The sequence below is a fragment of the Eurosta solidaginis genome, chromosome 2 (assembly GCF_040869045.1).
Source record: "Eurosta solidaginis isolate ZX-2024a chromosome 2, ASM4086904v1, whole genome shotgun sequence".
Lineage (NCBI taxonomy): Eukaryota > Metazoa > Arthropoda > Insecta > Diptera > Tephritidae > Eurosta > Eurosta solidaginis.
In genome coordinates this window covers 236,427,460-236,443,540 of record NC_090320.1, presented here as the reverse complement: position 1 = coordinate 236,443,540, position 16,081 = coordinate 236,427,460, and the positions used below count along the sequence as shown (strand labels likewise).

The 16,081-nt window shown below is 36.3% G+C and overlaps 1 protein-coding gene across 13 annotated transcripts in view; it reads left to right on the top strand.

Annotated features, from left to right (window-relative positions):
- The first annotated feature begins 1,558 nt into the window (after positions 1 to 1,558).
- Positions 1,559 to 16,081, top strand: part of S (EGF receptor activation regulator Star) — a 199,166-nt gene continuing 184,643 nt past the window's right edge. For 3 of the 13 annotated variants that reach the window (XM_067767324.1, XM_067767310.1, XM_067767316.1), the window contains exons 1-2: positions 1,559 to 1,841; positions 7,673 to 8,947. The gene's annotated coding sequence lies outside the window, so the exon portion shown is untranslated. Of the gene's footprint in view, positions 1,842 to 1,917; positions 1,933 to 7,635; positions 8,948 to 16,081 lie in introns of those variants that run through there. The other 10 variants (XM_067767322.1, XM_067767321.1, XM_067767318.1 and 7 more) reach the window with 9 other exon arrangements.

Below are 16,081 nucleotides of genomic sequence, written 5' to 3'. Positions count from 1 at the left end.
TATTCCTTTTGATTTTTTTTTGGGTATTTAAAAATCATTTGAATCGAGGCTGCTTGGAATTACAATTCAGCAATTAAATTTATATGTAATTTGAAATTAAAAAAATTTCGTTTTGATTTTTTGCTGGGTTGTTAAACGGGGAATATTTAGAATAAGGTGCCACGATTTTCCAACTTTTCCTTTTTTCGAGGGGTGGCGGGGGTCCTAAAAATCACAAAATTATCATCCGCAACTCTAGGAAACTCTAAGTTTATGAAATATAAGCCTTTTACTTTCCAAATTTAGTAAAATTTCAACTTAAGTCCTGCACTTAAAATTCGGGTCGCACATGTCGATAGCGGTACCAAAAGACTCGTATTTGCGTCAAGATTCAGAATCCGAAAGCAGAAACTACATTTTTATCTCGTTTAAAAATTATTCGCGGAAAACCCGTCGGTACTATTGTCGCTTTATTCGTTGTTGCAATTAAACAAACGAAAACAAATGAAGGTGGTGAATAGTGTTGCCAGCTCCGCAACAATATCTTTTTACTTGGTAGAAGATTATGAGGTGGTGACACGTCGACATAAATGCAAACAAACATACACTGTCAATGTATTTTGTTTTGTAATTCTCTGAATAATTTGAAATTAATGTATTTAATTGGAACAAGTGCAGAATACATACATTTGTCAAAAAAAAAAAAAAAATTGGACTTTATATATTTTTATGCTGATTCCAACGGTAATTCTGCATAGAACACCTTTCTGCATAGGCGGCCTTCGGCCGCGCTTATAAAAAATAACCCTGGGCTACGCCATGCCAAGTCCGGGTGCGTGGTATAACCGTGGCTACCGCCACGGTGATGTCCTTCTGCGTAGTACACCCTTCTGCGCAGCACCCCAAATAATATTAGACTACAATTATTAAAAGTGTTTTACAAAAATAAAATACATTAATAGTGTATGTTTGTTTGCATTTGTCGACGTGCCACCACCTTATAATGTTCTACCAAGATAAAAAGATATTTTTGCGGATCTGGCAACACTATTCACCGCCGTCATTTGTTTAATTGCAACAACGAAAAAAGCGACAATAGTACCGACGGGTTTTCCGCAAATAACTTTTAAACGAGATAAAAAAATGTAGTTTCTGCTTTCGGATTCTGAATCTTGACGCAAATACGCGTCTTTTGATACCGCTATCGACATGTGCGACCCGAATTTTAAGTGCAAGACTTAAGTTGGAATTTTACTAAATTTGGAAATTAAAAAGCTTATATTTCATAAACTTAGAGTTTCCTAGAGTTGCGGATGATAATTTTGTGATTTTTAGGACCCCCTCCACCCCTACAAATCAGCAAAAGTTTGAAAATCGTGGCACCTTATATAAAATCCAACCCCTCGATCCCTACATGACCACAGACTAAACGCACAAATTCAGACAGAATGCAAAAAAGTATACCATATAGAAAATATACCGTGAATGATAGCGAACAAGAAGAAGACCTCATTATTTCATGGGAATTACTAAGTGGATTATTCTTATTTTTCGCAGTGTGTTTTAGAATAGAGTGAGACCTACATGTATTTTGCTCCAGCGGATTCATTTCTTATTGACGCTTTCTTACAAACATCCACAAAGGCAATTAGCGCACAAATTCAATTGCTAACTACAGTTGCATAAGCTTAAAAAAAACTACGAAAAGATATATTAAATAGTGTATAATTAGCAAGAAACGTGACGAATAATTTATATATATACATCCTAAAATATATACTAAGTAGAAGAAATTCAAGAAAAAGTGCCTTTCAATTGTGTGTGCGCGAACATCGTACGGAGAATCGTTGCTAGTGGAAGAAGTGAGTAGCAGAAACAAAAAAAAAAAAACGCATAAAAAGTGGATGGTGCAAAGAATCTGTCAAAAATGAGTGCAAAATTTATCATAAAATTGTATTAAAACCAAAAATCAAATTGGAAGAATATGTGAAAACTTGAAAATTCCTCTTCCAAACTATGCACATAACGTGGATGAACCATTTCTCAGAATTGCTTTGACGTTTATTTATTTCTAAGTTAAGATTGTTGTTTGCCCAACTTTGTACACATTCGTAGTGTTTTTGGATCTTAAATTTTACGTCTTTTTTTTTTCAAAACACTTCCATACTTAACAATTGTACAATTGTTTAATTTTTCGACAATTGGTATTTCACTACCGCAGTCGACGCAACAGCCGACTACGACTTCGCAGTCGGCGTATCTGTTTTGGTTACGTTACCGTGAACGATTTTGTGTATTCTCTTGGGTTGTTCATTCATGCAGACGTTAAAAAAGAAAAAATATCATAAACTGCAATGGACAAATACACGATGGAATATAAGAAAAGAAACAAAAAACAAATGTTTATTCTTTGCTTTGTATTGTTTTTCTTAAATGGGCGCAGCAAATGAACGCACACACGACCAGGGTTGGTAATTACGGCTTTTCCTACCAAATTTGGTAGTTTTTTTTCCCGTTAAGAGGATGGTCGGGCTATGCGGATTATGTTAAGAGTAAATATATACATCATGAGGCACGAAATACACTTCCAAATATCCTGAGGGGTTTCAAAAGACGCGTCTTGCACCCAGGATTACGTATCCAAGGTAATTAGATACGCCTCCAAATTATCGAGAGAGGTGTATAATGACGCGTCTTATCATCAGTATTAATAATCCGAAGGCGGAAAATGAAAATTTTAACTCGTTCAAAAGATGGGAAAATTTTAGAATTGCACCCCCGATTTCGGGGTTAAACTTGGTAGCACATGAAAGAGGGAGGTCTCCCGATCACAAATATATATATACATTTTAAAGTGGGCAAACTTATAATTTAAAAGTTATTTGTTGTTAAAGTTTGCAAATTTAGCAAATTCTATTCTTCTATTGCACATTAACTTACAATTTACACATCTTTCAAAACCTTAATCCACATACATATCTATATAAATTGGCAACTATAAACTTAAATTGCATTTTTGTATATTTCACATTTTATTTTTGCATTGTTTTTAGTATTATAAATCATTGTAAATCTTACCAAGTAGTGCAACTAAACCTGATCGGTAAAAATTTGCACATTCACACGAAGAATTCTCGACTCAATTTCAAAAATAAACTTTAGATTATTTAGCTCAAATTTTAATGTGAGATAATCCGTAAGCATTTATGTATATAGAATATTTAAGGCGTTTTTGTTGTTATTAAAACAATATTTTTATTTATATTAAAGCTTTTATCATTTTTTTTTTAACTTAGAAAAAACTCCGAACACCATTCCTTCATTATATGTCATTCGACTGCTTATTTCACTGCCTTCCACTCTATTCGCAACAAAATCAATTTAAGTTGCCAAACTATATAGTAAACAATGTTATAAATGTTTTTATTAAATCAATCGCGCTTTTGTAGCAACATGCACATTTATATATATACATAGGTATATTTTATTAATGACATTACAAAGCTGTGCTGCCACATCAAAAAAAAAAAAAAAAAAAAACAATTATAAATATTACCTTACCACCTTTCACTTAATAAAGAAAAAGGAAAACATATTTTTACTACTCATTTTGAAAAGTTGCTACAACAACCACAAAAGTTGAAAAGAAATCATGATTCAATTACTAGAGGTTTGTTCTTCAATGACGGCAGAGCTTTGACACTCCCAAATTGAAAAATCTGGACGGGTTGCTTTTACGAAGTAAGGAAAACGGGTAATAATTCAATCCCCTTTAGCGAAAATTGTAGTAGAAAAGTACCTTTAGTAGTATATTAGTAATGATAATAAATGTGTAAATGCCAACAGGTTTTAGAGGAAATAATTCATTTTCTACTAAATTTATATATGGACATAAATTCTATTATATGGACATAAATTCAATGAATTTTGGCATAAGAGGGAGTTAATGAAAGGTATTCAATCTAATTTTAATATAGGGAGTTTTTGTGTCAAATCATTAAATGGATTTTGAAAAATATTTTGAGATATTGGACGATGTTGAAAAGGCAGTCCACATGGTCTGACAAAAAAAAAATAAAAATAAATGTCTTAGAACTTTATATTCCGGTCTTGACTTTGACAGAAGAGTTCAGCTTTTATGCGGTCCTGCTACATAGGGAGTATTCACCTTTTTATTCTGAAATTTAGGAAAGCTCCTTTACGTTAAGTACTCATGGAAGTGTTCCGGATAAACAGTTAATTTAAAATATTGGGAATACGTTCGTTTGATACTACCTTACGAGGTCCGAATATACATAATATTCAAAATATAAACCGATTCCCCAAAGTCTTAAAAGTTCCCAATATACGGAATGAATAAGTTAACATGTTCAACGAGGATATTTCGTTATTGCATCTTCATTATTTAGTAATGTCATTTTTACGTGAATCGATTTACTAGTCGAGTTTTGGACGTTGAGCGATGAATTTTGAAGTGGTTTAGGGTTCGTATGTTCACATGTTCATGTTTCATAGAACCTATCTTCAGCCACACTAATAGATCATGGCATAGTTAATAAATTCATCATAAAATTAAAATAAATGTTCTAAGGAATTATGCAGTTCAGTACTGATCGGGTATTTGTAAACTGATTGCTTCCTATTTCTATTACTAATATTTTTCGAAAAATCGCAAAGAAACAACACAGTTAATGGATGTCAATTCGATTTGGGAGCAAAATGGCTGCAATTGTCAAAAAATGTCTCTGTCGAGCTAACCTCTTGTAATTGAATCATGAAAAGAAATTATAAAATAACATGATGTAATAATAAAGGTGATGTGAACAACATAACCTCACTTTTTCGGCAGCTCTAAATACCAGTATTTACGTGCATTTCAAAAGTAAAAAATTTGGATTGCTAAATTTTTCGTACAAATTCTTCAAATAAATTAGTTTTCTGCAAAATTTTTTCTACATTATGTTAGAGAATACAAAGTTACGTTAATCTTTTTGGCTAAACAATTCTAGTAACGGCTTATATAGTTAAAATATTTCTAAACTTATAGTAAAGTCTACTACGATCGTAGTAGAAATCAAAGGCAGTCCTGTATGATAGACAGAAATTATGCCTGCCGGACTTGTCAGAATAAGGGAAACCGTCAACGGGATGAGAACACCTGAATATTAATTTCATCATGATAAAATAACAAATTAGAATTATGTCTCACAAAAAGGACAAAAGGTATGAATCACAAAAGAACAAGAAACAAACTAAAGGGAAGAAAATGACGCTACTATGCAAATGAAATAAGTGGTGCCGCCAAAAAAAAATTCTAAAATTTCGGCGTAGGCGGGTTCGGCGGGGCTTATAAAAAATAACCCTTAGCCGGTCCAACACCGGCTTCGCGAACCACAGTATTTCTGAGTAGAACACCTTTCCGTGTAGGCGGCCTTTGGCCGCGTTTATAAAAAATAACCCTTGGCCGGTCCAACACCGGCTTCGCCTACCACAGTATTTCTGAGTAGAACACCTTTCCGTGTAGGCGGCCTTTGGCCGCGCTTATAAGAAAATAACCCTTAGCCGGTCCAACACCGGCTTCTCGAACCACAGTATTTCTGAGTAGAACATCTTTCCGCGTAGGCGGCCTTCGGCCGCGTTTATAAAAAATAACCCTTAGCCGGTCCAACACCGGCTTCGCCAACCACAGTATTTCTGAGTAGAACACCTTTCCGCGTAGGCGGCCTTCGGCCGCGCTTATAAAAAAATAATCCTTAGGCGGTCCAACACAGGCCTCGCGAACCACAGTATTTCTGAGTAGAACACTTCCTCTAAAGTGTGTAAAACCAGACGAATTTTTGCAATGAAGACGAACCAACTGCACCATAAAATAGTAATAGGGGGCAGGACCCCAGAATCCTATTACTACTGCTACTACTGTTAATTTGTGGAAACGGATATGGTAAAACCGCACTTATCCTACTTGGTGTTTTTAGATGTGGCAGCACAGATTTGTAATGTCATAAAATATATATACGTATATACATATAAAAGTTGTATAGAACTTTGCAAACTTTAACAACAAATAACTTTTAAATTATAAGTTTGCGCACTTTAAAATATATATATTTGTGATCGGGAGAACTCCCTCTTTCATTTGATACCAAGTTTTCTCTCGATATTTGGACGCGTATTAGCAGTGTCATGCTGTCGTATAGAATTACCGAATCCAATAACGGAAGTAAAAAATTTCACTTCTGTCGAAATATATCCAAATAAATGACCTCGAACTACTCCGAAACCGGGGTGGGATCGTTAGTATTTTCGAAAAAAAAAATTCTTTTTGCAAAGGTGGCATGCGGCCGCGTTTATACCGGTCTACTACAATTTTTCCCTGTGTGCAATAAAATCAAAACTAAAAGAACCGCAAGAAAATTTTAGACTTTTCAGGCAGAGTTGAAATTTTTCTTTTTCGCTTTTTTTGTTTTCTGAAAAGCTCCAAATTACCATTGCTAAGTTCCAAAGAATTTTTCAAATTGGAAAAAATGGCATAAATGTGCTTGGAGGTAAATTGTGCCAAGTACTTTTTCTTTATCCCTTAGGTTTCGGAAAATAGAACGATACAGGTTCTATCCCGACGATGTTGTGTACGATTTGATGTGATCACCAATCTTCTAGGATTACCAGAAGTTGAAACCTCATATTGTTATATGAAAAACTGCTTATTTGACGGGGTTTTAATACAAAATGTTCGTAATAAGTTTTGAATTCGATATGAAAACAAGACAGCATGTTTGTGATTGTAGCAGCGTGTGACAAGAAAATATTTAAATTTAGGTACATTCCATTATTGAATACAAAAACATTTAAACAGCAATATATCGACACCATGTTGTTGGCGGGTGTACCTAGCCTGTAGTGGCAATATAGGAGTATTACATATATGCTTGCCGCACACAACGATAAAGACACTCTTCGAAGGTTTTGGGAAGTGTTATCGATGTTGATGGTTCTTTGCCGGGTATAGAACCGGTACGTTCCGGTTAACAAAGCACAATTAAGGTACTAGCGCGACCATCTCGGGAATGTCACACAACCCCTTCAATCGCTTTAGCAATAGTTTTTCTTTGTATTAACTCGAGTTCCATCTTTTCGAAAATTGCTATATAAATTTATCAACTTGTTAAATACTGCCGAGTTATGATTTCTTAGAGAAAATTTTTTTGTAGTTTTCAAGATCGATTTTGGTAGAAAAATTAGTTTGTTACTGGCAACCTTGTGCACACTAATAATGACTACACCACTAAAATCAAACAGCTAGCGGCATTGGAGCAACCGAGATGGCAAACAACGAAAAATCAAAAAACAGCAAAAACAACAAACTAAAATTTCTTTGCGACGAGCAGTGTATTGTGTTTGGCCAACACCACGGCCATTGAAGCAAAGCCGTAGTTTATTTGTATGCATTTTAGTGTTTCTGTTGTTGTTTTTAATGGTGTTCATTGTTGGTTGCTGGTTTCTTCTCCTGTTGGTATTTCGTGTGTGGTTGGCAGTGTGCATGCACGTAGAAAAAGTGCAGACTGGCGCCGAAGCATTGACCGCATCCACGGTATCCATCGCACATTTATCCACCTTCGTTTGGTTTAAAATATATATGTATGTATGTGTCTTCATGAGCGCATGTACCGACCACGAATCTCCACCATGTATCAAGCAGCAAAAACGAAGAGGAATTGAATCAAACAAGTAAGCAGAGAACAAGAAATTCGCAAAAGCAAAGAAAACTGTGAAAAACCAATAATATAATGCAAAAAACGAAAGAATATTTAAAGATTTGTCTATTTTTGCAACAATTTGCAAAGAAAAGTTGTTCAAAAGAATTGACCTGTGTTTTGTGTTTGTAAAATGTTACTCAATTGTGCGAAGCGAAAAGCGTGAAGTCTATGTAAAAAAGCAAAAAAAAGTCGCCGTCAAAAATATTGCAAAAACAAAAAGGGGAGTATCAATTAATAAAATACAGTGAAAATTCGATTTCAAGAAAAAAAAAGCAATAAATAAATCCACAAACCATGCATAAAAGCAACGCAAGCAAAGTAAAATACAATAACAAAATAGATTCATAATAATCGCGAACAATTCATAATCGCATTCATAATTCGCACATTTGGTTCGTGTTGTTCGTTTTTGCCTTATTCATCATCATCGTCACTGTCTTTGTTGTTGTCGTGTCGTGGCTGTCGTTTTGATTATGGCTGCGACGGCTATTTATTGTTGCTAATGTGCACAAATCGTTTTTGTTATTGTGCGCGAACAACATTTTGAATAGATTTTCCAATTTTTGCATTTTAATTCTAGTGGGAAGTGAGCGCTACTAGTACATATTATCGTGTTTTGGCAACTGCGCTGTCAAACGAAGAGAAGAGATACTACAACAACTTAGCCTTCGCAAAACTGAATCCACCGGCTATAAGCAACTAATCCGTGCAGTCTTTGCTTGATTTTTTGCATTCGTACTCATTTGGGCATCTCAATTCCCCATACACTACATTTGTGGAGGGTAAACCCCACACCCCACATACAGTTTTTCATTATTCATCACATTTTCGCGTCGCGCTGCTACCTATCTGAAAAGTTTCGCGCATTTGACATTTGCCGATTGGACGCATCACCACCACATTCCTGTGGTCGGGCAGTGTTCTTTTGGTTGAGTGACGTTTTGTTTTTTTGCAATTCAAGTGTAAAGTGCCTGGAAGATGGACCAGGTCAGTGTATATCAAGTAAGGTGCTGAAAAGATTTGTTCTCAAGAATTGCTGCAGTTGTATTTTGGTGGCCTAATTGGGGTTTTGCATTAATTGGCAAGTGTTTTATTAGACAGCTGTAACGAGTAAAAAATATAAAAATATTTAAAAACAGTGAACTATTATAGCAGTGTGGCACCGGCACATTTTTGTGGATTATTCACGTTTTTAATTCAACTGAATCTTGAAGGTGAGTTTTATGTTTTACTTTTTTAAATTGGTCAATTTAAATACATTATATCCTGACAATTGTTAATAATTAAGTAATAAGTATTATTTGAAAATCAGCTTCGGGCACCCCATCAGAGCATTTTAATAAAAAAAGCCATTATTATTAGACATAGAACTGCTGTATGGAACATCGTCCAATGTTAAAAATCGGTTGGAAAATGCGCTATGTCAGCATTTGTTTCAAAAATGGCCATATCAGCAAAAATTCAGTACATTTTGAGCCGGAATAGGACTTTCTTTACTAACCAATTGTCGCCGACTCAAGTGACGGAGCAACTAACATCAAATGCGTACTTAAGAAAGTTTTACTAAAACAGCTGCGTCTAACGGCAGGGGTTTAGCAAGCGCTTCTAGTGTATTTATGTCAAGAATAGCTTCTCAGCAATTTTTTCTGGCTGAAATCCGTCGTAAAGACAAGTTAGAGGTATAGTAGGCCCGGACATAATCCACCTATTCGTGGCGAATCTTGTTTCATCAACAGCCGAGGCTCTGGCGACCCCAAGCTCCTCATGGAACTTGGGGGTGGGGAGGGAGGGATGGCATGAAGGTTTAATGTGGCCATATAAATCGTTCCCGAGATGGTCGGGCTAGTACCTTAATGGTGCTGTGTTACCGGAGCGTACCGGATCTGTATCCGGCAAAGGACCATCACATCGACAACACTCCCCAAAGCCTTCGGGGAGTAACCTTATCGCTACAACAACAACAACACAATCCATATACAAAAATATATCTTAGGGGAACGAATGGTTTATACGATTCAAGTGATTGTGTAGCGCAACCCTTACAAGTGGTGACAAGGTTAGTTTATAGCTTCTTCAACACAATTGTTAACCTCACCCACCTTTGGGAATCTTTTGAATATAGCAGGCGAAAACCTACTTTTTGAATTTGGACAACTTTTTTCTTTGTTTTTATAAATAAGTAAACTTAGTTGATTTGGTTTATTTGCCTGCTTGGATTTAACCTAAATACGTACAAATAAAAAATAAAAAATAAATAAATGTAAGGCGCGATAACCTCCGAAGAGATCTAAGGCCGAGCTTCTCTTCCAATTTGCGTCGTGCTCCTCTTGATTTTCCCTACAAATTGGCCGGACGGGACCTACAGGTTTTATGCCGACTCCGAACGGCATCTGCGAGGCAGATGAGTTTTCAGAGAGGTTTTCATGGCAGAAATACACCCGGAGCGCTTGCCAAACACTGCCGAGGGGCGACCCCGCTTAGAAAAATTTTCTTCTAATTGAAAAACCTTATATCTAAAATTTTGATGTTGCTTTGCCCGGGGTGCGAACCCAGGGCATACGGTGTGATAGGCGGAGCACGCTACCATCACACCACGGTGGCCGCGTACGTACAAAGATATGTATATTAACCTGGGTCGATTTTTTTGGACGAAAGTTAACCGATATCCCGCCATCTGGGATCGATTAATGTGACCTTCTAGGCTTCACAATGGACCTTAAACTTGATTTTAAATTGCACATAGAATGTTACGTTAACAGAGCTAAAGCAACTTTGGTGTTCGTTAAACGATGTTCCAAAGAATTCAATAATACATATATTACTAAAACTCTATATATATGGTGAGGCCAATATTGGAATATGCTTCGATAATCCACCCCATTAGAACAACGGCGACAAATTAGAATCAGTTCGAAAGCAATTTCTGCTTTTTGCGCTAAGGAACTTACCGTGGGATCCCTCAAGGACTCTTCCTACCTACTCGTGCCGTTTAAAACTTATTCAGCTTCCTACGTTACAGAGTCCTAGAGAGATGGTGGATGTGTTATTTTTGTAAAACTTAGGGATGGTAATAGCCCGTTTCTGTTTGGTGAAATTTTATTTAATATTCCCTTTAGACCATCTAGACATTTTCAATCATTCCATATAAGCACATGCAGATCGTGTGTGTATACTGATTTCAATAAGCACTGCAAAAAAATTGATGCGTGTGAGTCGCTCCTCGTAATAAAAAAAACTACTGACTCACATCGTTTCTTGGAATCAATCCTTTCGCTGGCTGCAATAATGTTGGCTGTGGGCGGGTGGATTGGAATCACGTCCTTTCCAACCTCCCAGACAACGTAGCCGTAATTATTGTGCTTGAAAGCACGTCCATTCCGACAGAATTAATAATCAATTCCCGTTGCTCGACATCTCGCTCCATCCCATACTCTATAGTATAAATTTCATTCACTTTGTATGTTTCTATACAGTAAATCCCCAATTATATTAAGTCTGATTAATTTTTAATTTGTAGGTGAAAAACCGGGACTAAGTAAAGCGATGCGCGCTCGTACATCTCGTATATTTTAATTTCCGAAAATGGTAAAGTTCGGACATATAACAGTTATACAAGGAAACTATTTCTAAAACTAGAAAAAATGCCGCTTGAGTGATATTTTTTGACTGGGCCAGCTTCTTGTGGCCATAATAAGAGAAAGGACCCACTCCATGGCTTTTCCAGAATATCTAGGAAAGTGGTATTGTCCGAAAAAGGAACTGCACTGGGCAGATGGCAAAACGGTGCACATGGTGATTACGACTGGGAGTCTGTTTCCTAGTTACTATCGTGTACTGGTGCCGTAAAGAGGAGGGGAAGACAGGGGCAGGGGCTGGTGCGCGGAGTAGGCTTCGTGAAAGATGCGATCGGGCCGGCTGTGTGAGCTGGAAGCGGGTCAACGGATGCTGTGATCTATCTCAAAACACACCGCTCACAATAAAACCAGACAGGTGAAATATGTAGTACAACAACAAAATTTTGACGACCCTCATAAATCGGTCATGATTTTAAAGCAGTAGAGAAGGAACATTTTTGGTACTTCTTTCTACGTTAGTAATACAATGTGCGGAAAAATATTACTCCACACATCTCCAGATTGGAAAAAGGAAATCGAAAGAAAAGAGGAAATGGAGAAGGGAAAGAAGAGCAAATTCGAGTGAAGTCGGAAAAGTAAAGGGAACAAGAGGAATACTAAGAGTAAAAGTAAGAATAAGGGTAATGCTTTGAGAATAAGTAGGACTAAGAGGTTAACAGGAAGAGTAACAAAAGCACGAGGATAAGAGTAATAGTGAGAAAAGGACTTAGAGCAGCAGGAAGTGTAATTGAAATATTTGAAGATTTACCGAAGGGTGAATAGGATAGAGAAGTTGAGTGGGCCGATTAAAATAAAGAAGAACGCAGAGGGGAGCGGAAATATGCGAGGAAAAGGAGGATGAGATAGGGGGAAGCCAGGTGAAAATGAATAATAATATGTTTTGACTAGGCCAGCCTCTCTTGGCCACAATAAGAGAAAGCACCAACTCCATGGCGTTGAAAAGAAGTCACAGGAGACGATATAAATTTAAAATTTTCAGTTGAATTTAATATAATTGATAAAACAACTCCTCTAGTTCCAAGCATGTAATTAAATTAAACAAGTAAGGAAGGCTAAGTTCGGGTGTAACCGAACATTACATACTCAGCTGCCAAATTACAGTTTGCAAAACTTTTAAATTACCTTCTTTTAAAAGTGGGCGGTGCCACCCCCATTGTCCAAAATTTTACTAATTTTCTATTCTGCGTCATAAGCTCAACCCACCTACCAACTTACATCGCTTTATCCGTCTTTGGTAATGAATTTACGCACTTTTTCGGGTTTTCGAAATTTTCGATATCGAAAAAGTGGGCGTGGTTATAGTCAGATTTCGTTCATTTTAAATAGCGATCTGAGATGAGTGCCCAAGAACTTACATACCAAACTTCATTAAGATACCTCAAAATTTACTCAAGTTATCGTGTTTACGGACGGACGGACATGGCTAAATGAATTTCTTTTTTCGCCCAGATCATTTTGATATACAGAAGTCTATATCTATCTCGATTAGTTTATGCCGTTACGGGGTACCGCTATGCGAACAAAATTAATATACTCTGTGAGCACTGCTCAGCTGAGTATAAAAATATGTATCTTCCTGCCAATCGTTGATTGAACTCTCATGGGAACGGTCTTGGAACCTAACCAATTAGTTGCTATAACCTTTTTAACTATAATTATTGCTGTTGCCATTTTAAATCATGCAGCCTCGCAAATCTCACACTGTGCATTTGAATTGTCCCAAAAATTTACCAATTCCATTCCCACGTTCATTGCGTTGCCAGGTACAAATTAGTAAAATTTTATATTAGAAATCACTTTTAAGGACATTTTCTCATGCACTCTACGTATGAAAGAAAAATTTCGCATTGCATTTCTTAGAATTTATCTACAACAAGTACACATTTAAAGGTTAGTTAAGTAAAGACATTACTAATTCTTTTGTGTTGTAGTTGTTTAGGCTTGTTGTTATGTTGTTTAGTTGAATGAATGCCACAGCAGGTGGCTAGACAACAAAACGTGTTCTCATTTGAAAGGATCACAACACAACAAATCGTTGTTATTGTTTAAGCAGAAAAATACAAATTACCCACCCGCAATGTCAAATCAGTAAACAATTTTCATAATTTTCAATTGGAAAAATGATTTGGCACTAAATCGTAAAAAATTGAGCAATTTATAAATATTAAATGTGTTTGTGTGCAGAAAATTGTTAAAAGGTACATACATACATACATGCGTATATACATATGTATGTACATAAAATTTTCACATAAAGAAATTTTGATAGTATAAACAAGTAAGGACGGGACTGTATTCGGCTGTGCCAATGCTTCATACCTTTCATGAATGGGGGCTGAACGATAATCTTATCCCATTCGTAATATCCAAATAATCGGCTGTATAAGATATGAAAAATATAGTTAACAGACGTACATATTGATTTTTAAGACAAATATAAAATAAAAAAGTAAGGAAGTCAAATTTATTTATTTATTTATTTATTTAAAGTCAACAACAGACACAACGCGGTCGACTACTAAAAATAATATAAATTCAATAACAAAATATTTGGAAATTTAAAAGCTAACATTAGGATTATAAACATAAGAACTTTAAAAATTAAATTCAACTCTAAACAAAAAGAGAATTAAATTTGTTCTTATTTTGAATTATGCAAATATTCTTCGGTTTTCCAAAGTTGGCAAACTACTAAGAAGCAGCCTATTTTTGTATGGTGGTAGATGAAGGTTAGGATCCCAGTTGAGGCCCCGGAGTGCGAAAATTAAAAATTGTTTCTGAACCGACTCAATTCGATGCATATATATAGTTTTGATACCGCGGGCACCAGACACACGAGCAGTACTCAAGTATTGGACGTACTAAAGATGTGAAAAGGAGCTTAGTGAGATACGGATCATCAAACTCTTTGGCCCACCGTTTCGCCAAGTACCCCTGTTGCTTTGTTCACAATTGATGAAATATGCATATTGAAACACAGTTTCGGATCAAAGAGAACTTCCAAATCACTTTGGGTGAAACCGAACATTACATACCCAGCTGTACACTTGAAATGTTGTTGTTGTTTGTTTTGTGTGCTTAATAGTGTTACAAGGCTGCGCAATAATACATATCCGTATGGTTCCATTCTGGCTTCCGAAAAAGAAATTTGCTTAGTCATAAAAAGGGCGGTGCCACGCCCATTTTTTAAAATTTGAAGTTTTTCCTATTTATTGTTATAAATCCACTTGGGAAATGAAATACCATTGATATAAAGCTCTTTTTTGCAAAGATATAGCTTATTTTATTCGTCCACGACCCTTTTAAAAATCTTGCATATAAAAGTAGGCGTGGTCCTTAACCGATTTCGTAAATTTTTCTTCAAATCATTCCTTATAGTAAAGGCAACCTCTTTGCCGAATTTTGTTACGATAGGTTTAACGATTTATGATTTATGTTTAAAAATATTTGTAAAATTGATTTAATCACAAGTGGGCGGTGCCACTCCCATTTTAAAATTTTTTTTCAAATTTTTATCGAGTCTCAATATCAGTCCACACGTCAAATTTCAATTCAAGGTGTATTATTTACTAAATAATCAGGTTTTTTTGTGTTTTCCAAAATGTTATATATATAAAAAGTGGGCGTGGTTATTATCCGATTTCACTCATTTTCAATACCAATCTATTCCGGCTCCAAGTTCGTGTACCAAATTTGGTGAAGATATCTCGATATTTATTCAAGTTAGCGTGTTAACGGACAGAGGGACGGACGGACATGGCTCAATCAAATTTTTTTTCGATACTGATGATTTTCATTAGGGAAGTCTATATCTATCTCGATTCCTTTATACCTTTACAACCAACCGTTATCCAATCAAAGTTGTAATACCCTGTGTACAAGTACAGCTGGGTATAAAAAAAGTTGGTACTTTGTGTGAGGATGCAAAGTTTCACGTTTTTGTGGTCTGCACGAAATAGCTATGACCATGAATCACTTATCTCAACATTAGATATATTACGTAAACGTAAGTATTTACGAAATTTGAAGCTTCTAGCCGAGATATGACAAACATCCTCTTTTCTGAAAAATCGGTTGTATGGGGGCTATAGTGGTCCGATCCGGCCGGTTCCGACAAATGTCTAATGGACACCTAAATATACCCGCTCACCAAATTTATTCAAGATATCTCAAAAATTGAAGGACTAGTTTGCATACAAACAGACCGACGGACATGGCTAAATCAACTCAGGGCAGTAGCCACTGCAGCAGTAGGTAACAGGGGCGGCTGTAGATGTTATCGATTTCAAGATTTGCATCGCCTGAAGGAACAGCCACTTGCCGGCAAGGTGCAACAAAAGCACTCGTCGGGGGAGTACCGTTGCTGTGTTCAGTACATCTAGGAAAGTGGTATTGTCCGAAACAGGAACTGCACTGGGTAGATGGGGAGCAAACATATATGTTCTGTACTGGCAAACGGTGCACATGGTGATAAGGCCTTTTCGTGGACTGGTGCTGGAAAGAGGTGGGCAAGGCAGGGAAAAGGTACGTGGCATGCGCTTCGTAGATAATAGCGTAGATAATAGGGCGGCCGTGTGAGCTGGAAGCGGATCTAGCTCAAAACACACGTTCGCAATAAAACCAGACAGGTGAAATCTGCAGTACAACAACAAAAATTTTACTAAATCAACTCAGCTCTTTATCCTGATCATTTCGGTATACTTATTGTTGAGT